This window comes from Symsagittifera roscoffensis, unplaced genomic scaffold (genome assembly GCF_963678635.1).
Source record: "Symsagittifera roscoffensis unplaced genomic scaffold, txSymRosc1.1 SCAFFOLD_972, whole genome shotgun sequence".
Taxonomy (NCBI): domain Eukaryota; kingdom Metazoa; phylum Xenacoelomorpha; order Acoela; family Convolutidae; genus Symsagittifera; species Symsagittifera roscoffensis.
Window position 1 is genome coordinate 1 of NW_026970692.1, and position 5,853 is coordinate 5,853.

The following is a 5,853-nucleotide window of genomic DNA, read 5'->3' on the forward strand; positions in this document are numbered from 1 at the left end:
CAACGTACTCCCTCCCCCCAACGTACCCCCTCAACGTATCCAACATCCAACAAACCACCCCACCAACGTACCCCCCCCCCCCAACGTACCCCCCCCCCCCCCAACGTACCCCCCCTCAACGTACCGCCCAACCTACGACGTAACCCTCTCACGTTTAACGAACACGTTAAACTTTGAGTCAAAACTACTCAATAATGTCATCACTACACCGCTTCTCGCTAAAACAACCGCGTTCGTAGCCTCGCATCGCAACTCTCGCGAAAAACATGTACAAGGACCGGAAGTCGGAAAAAAATAATCTTTAGTAGAAATAACTCAACCCTTAGCCTAAGATATGACCCTACCTCAACCAAAGATAGCAGATAAACTCAGCGATGTACCGACACTTGAAAAAATTTTGTCATCAGCATTGCTCCTTTCATTGGATTTATGGTTTTACACCTTGTAGCGATATATTTTTATCACCAGTGCTCACCAGTACGATTATGGGAATCACCAAGTACGATTCGCTGTATTATATTCAGTAGAACAAATACAGCGAATATTATACAACGGACTTATTCTGTATCCGTTAGGCAGCGTACAATTACAGAATAAGTCCGCATAGCCTAACGGATAAGGCGTCTGACTTCGAATCAGAAGATTGCGGGTTCGAATCCCTCTGTGGTCGACTTTTTATTATTAAATTTTGCGCGGTTTTTGAGCGGTTTTTTTAGATAAACCGCTCAAAACCGTTCAAATCTTGCGCGGTTTTTGAGCGGTTTTTTTAGATAAACCGTTCAAAAACCGCTCAAATCGCTCATTTTGAAGCAAGATTTTGAGCTTAATTGTCTAAAAAAACCGCCCAAACCGCTCAAATCTTGCTTCAAATTAGGTGAAAAATCTCGACTCGGGAAGTTCTTTCAAGCAGAGAAAGCTAGTGATGTCAAAACCCAACAACCAAGGTTATGATTCACCGTGAATTTCTTTTGACAACCAGAACAAAATCAACGACAACCAACTTCGAGCCCATAATGAGTAACTTCCAACCTCAATACGATTGAAAATAAAAGTGATGAGAAACTAAATATTAAACTTTGGCACATAAAAATAGAGAATCCCTTAAGTTTCCTAAAATACCTCAGGATATTAATTCTTTATTTTATGCCAAGATTCTCTCTCTTCAAATTGAGGAAGATACAATACTCAAGCATTTGATTACTGCCTTGGAGGAGAAAAGTGACCTTCGTTCAACTCAATTTGGCAAATACTTTAATTAATTTTCCTGCGATTTTCACTAATTCAATGGACTTTTTCACATGGAAAACAAACAGGTTTTGCCATTTGCTATCAGAGGGCCAGTGTTGAAGCTTTTAAACGAAACCTATCCAGGGCAATTTGTGATCAAGTTTCTCGCCGAATACTTCTGGTGGCCCCACATGAATCGACTGATCTGGTATCAAACGAAAAATTATTGTAACTGCATTCAAGCTGGTAAAAAATATAAGCCCTTAACTCCTTCTATCGATATTAATTCCCTTCCTACCTCAACGGAAGCTAAAGAAGAAATTGATTCGGATTTTGCCGGTCCGTTGGACATTAACCGGGGTAACCAAAAATATTACTCTGCATTGATAGGTTTTCCAAATTTCCTTCAAAGAAAGTTACCTCGAATACTTCGGCAAAATCAGTTATTCAAAATTATATCCTTCGACATGGTATTCCCAAAATTATCAGAGTAGACTACGCTACTTGCTTTACTAGTCATGAGCTCAAAACTTTCTGTGACTCAAATAATGTTAAGATAATATTTTGTACAGTCGGCGACCTTCGATCAATGGATTGGCTAAAAAAAACAATTAGCTCACACAATGAAAAAAAATTGCTAAAAGTGTTTTCTGTATGTCCAAAGCCTTCAATCAACGAGGATTTATCAAAAATCATCAAATTGTATCGAGCGCAATTCAAGCAGCAAAAAACTGCAGTCCGTTTGAGAAACACTGCAACGGAAAACCTTTTTAAAGAAAAAAAACTAGCAGATTAGAACCAAAACGCTGCTTAGACCGAGGCAAATCGATTTTGTCGAGTTCCAGAGCAAAGGGCTGCCTAGTTAACGACAGAGTGGAGGACGAATGTTTAGATTCGCTGTTCAAAAATCAGAACAAAGATCCTTCGAAGAAAGGACTTGAGTCAGATGCATCCATCTCAGCGGTCAAGAAAAGTCAACCCCCTAAACTTTATGCACTGACAGAACCATCCAAAAAAGTAAAAATTTTCAAAAAATATGGGGCAGAAAAACGAAACGGAGTGCCGTTTGATAGTGAAATTGGAGAAAAAATTGATAGTACGTCAAAGACAACCATTAATTACCAAACAAGAACATTTTGAGAAAATCCCAAACTGTCTGCATGAAATCCGTAGGACAAAAACTCGGATTATTAAGGAAACATAGCTGTACCTTTTGATAACGAAAACATACTAGCAGGCGCATACCCACTCCAAAGGAGGAGAAGTGAACCCTGACCTCAAACAGATGTGGCCTTACTATAATCCTCCTCAGCAACGGGCTCAAACAAGCATATATCTACAAAAAAGGTACCCCAGCTCAAGAGAAGAAAGTAATCGCTAGGCCAAAATCTTGATTCCAACCCAAAAAAGCCCTGCAAATTTCACCAACAGGTTAAATGGCCAAGTTTGAATCATTTTTCTAACCTTTCATCTTTCGGATTTTAGTGACTGGGAGTGGACAATCGGTGGTTTCCCATTAGTAGAGGTTGATATCGTGCGTTTTTATCGAAATAGGCATCGAATTCATTATCGAGAGTCAATTAAGGCTCCAAATGGACGAATTCATCAGAGAAAATGAAAGGGATGACCATACTTGAGTTCAATCTAAGACTCGCACAAAATTTTGAAAACTTTTTATTGCCTCACCTAAGAATAAATTTAGTGAACTGATAGGTACGTTTAAAATCCTAACCAGAATATCATGATTAACTTCGAGTAGACTACGCTACTTGTGTTACTATTCATGAGCTCAAAACATTCTGTGACTCGAATAAGCTTAAGATAATATTTTGTACAGTCAGCGACCGTCAATTCAAGGGATTGGCTATAAAAACAATTTGCTCACACAATGAAAAAAATTTGCTAACAATGTTTTCTGTATGACCAAAGCCTTCGTTCAACGAGGCATTATCAAAAATCATCAAAATGTATGGAGCACAATTCAAGCAGCAAAAAACTGCAGTCCGTTTGAGAGACACTACAACGTAAAACCGAATTACTTTTGAAAAACACTCGCTGGTTAGAACCCAAAACGCTGTTTAAACCGAGGCGAATCAATTTTTTCGGATTCCAAAGCAAAAGATTCGCTAGCTAACGACAGGGTAGAGGACGATTATTTAGACTCGCTGTTCAAAAATCAGAACAAAGATTCTTCGAAGAATGGATTGGAGTCAGATGCATCCATCTCAACGGTCAAGCAAAGTCAATCTCCTAAACTTTGTGCACTGACAAAACCATATAAGAAAAGTCAAGTTTTCGAAAAATATCGGGTAGAAAAAACGAAACGGAGTGCCCTATTATCGCGAAATTGGAGAAGAAATATTACGTCAAAGACAACCATTAAATTACCAAACAGGGAAAATTTGAGAAAATCCGAAATTGTTTTATTGAAATCCGCAGAAAAAAAACAAACTCGGATTATTAAGTGAACACAGCTGTACTTTTTGGTAACGAAAACATACTAGCCGGCGCAGACCCACTCCAAAGGAGAAGAAGTGGACCCTGAACTCAAACGGAAGTGGCCTTACTAACATCCTCCTCAGCAACGGGCTCAAACAAGCATATATCTACATAAAGGGCACCCCAACTCAAAAGAAGAAAGTAATGGCTAGGCCGAAATCTTGATTCAAACCCAAGAGAGCCCTATAAATTTCGCCAACAGGTTACGTGGCCGAGTTTGAATCATTTTTCTAGCCTTTTATCTTTTCGATTTTAGTGAATGGGAGTTGACAATCGGTGGTTTCCCATTAATAGATGTTGTTAGCGCGCGTTTTTTTTTTACTAATTTGGAATCACTAAAATTGTGGCCTTTTAGTGATTCCAAATTAGTAAAAAAAAAAACGCGCGCTATCAACATCTATTAATGGGAAACCACCGATTGTCAACTCGGTGGTTTCCCATTAATAGGGAGGAAAAGGATATGGAAAAGGATAATAACGACAAAACTTCTTTATATAATTTTACACTAGAATTAATAGACAAAGGTGATGACAACTTACCAGGAGAACAAAACTCAACCTCTGATTGCCGGATTTCAATCAAACCAGCTCATACAACAGCTTGAAACCACTCACTAGGACAATTCAGGACTCGGGTTTCAATCCAGGGCGAAAATCTAAAACTTCTCCGACGGGTACAGCCCAAAACACTGCGTTTCCGACTACAATCGACCTGACCAGAGACAATTAAGTGGATTTCCCAGTTTATGAACTGCGTAGCGATAATCCAGGTGCCTATTTTAGTACCGCACGTCTTCATACGAAAAGTCAGTTTTCTAATTTTTTTGTTACCCGTATCTTTGCAGGTTGTGTAGATCCCTCCGGACCTCAAGGATCATACATCAACCCACATCTAGTAGCCTCAAGTGAAACCGAGAAACTCCAGACTTAATCAAATCTTCTTCTTTTGCCTCAACACACTCTTTTGGTCGAACGATTCAGGCGATTCAGACATTTTTCGACTCCTCAAGTGATAGCTCACATCAAAGCCTATCAAAAACGGCCGACTCAAATTCAAAGACGTAAGAGAATCCGATGGTTGATCCAACAAACACCTCGCTAAGACCAGTCTCAGAATTGAAGAAGCTTCCAATTCTTTTGGAAACCTGACATGACAGCAAAATAGGCATCGAATTCATTGCCGAGAGTCAACTAAAGCTCCAAATGGACGAATTCATCAAAGAAAATGAAAGGGATGACCATACTTGAGTTCAATCTAAGACTCGCGCAAAACTATGAAAAATTTTTGTTGCCTCATCATAAATTAAATTTACTGCACTCATAAGTTCATTTAATATACTAACCAGAATATCATGATTAACTTCGTGTCGTATACTTTTAATTCCGCCGGATCAACCAGATCATAATTTTAACTTTGAAACATCCTACCTACTTTTCATTACAATTACTTGCTGTGACTTAGGTTATCTCAGTGGAAAACAACCTCACCTTAGCTATTCTCATGTCTTATTAAAACATTCCATGGGAAATCCTTTCCAAAATTTCGCTCTTCCAAATCTCTAAGTACACCTCGATAACAAAACTTTGGTGCTGATAATTGTTGTGATTTGAAAAGTTTTTTTCCGGTCACCAGAGTAAAAAATATGTGTAGTTACCTACAATAAGTTAGTCTTTTCTTTTTTCCCAAGTGAGGGAAGTGTTTTAATTTGTTCATTTAACTTCTGTTTACCGAATTGTTTGGTTGTTTGACCTTGAGCGTGCACACTTCTTCGGAGTGAAATTGTCAGTTTCATTGTTCGCTTTTTATAGACAATTTTAGTTCAGTCTTATTTCGTATTCTCTTATATTAGTTTAGATTATTTCAGGTTTCTAGGGACATACTACTTTATTATTCTATAACTTGGAAAGTCAGAAAAATAATAAAAACACTGTTTTTGGTATTTTTGATAAGTTGTGGGTTTTGGTTTTTTCACACGTTTTTTAAAAGTGTGTTTCAAGTTGCGGATTCACAAAATTATGGATTGGACAGCGTGATTGATTTTATATAATAGAAACTAATGATTTTCTAATGAAACTAATGAAGCCAAGAAACTAATGAATGAACGGCAACTAATTTATATCAGGTTAA

At 38.1% G+C, this 5,853-nt stretch overlaps 1 non-coding gene across 1 annotated transcript; it reads left to right on the plus strand.

Moving 5' to 3' along the window:
* Positions 1-597: 597 nt before the first annotated feature.
* Trnar-ucg (transfer RNA arginine (anticodon UCG)) lies at positions 598-670 on the plus strand. The gene has a single exon. It is a non-coding gene; the product is annotated as a tRNA-Arg (tRNA).
* The last annotated feature ends 5,183 nt before the right edge of the window (positions 671-5,853 follow it).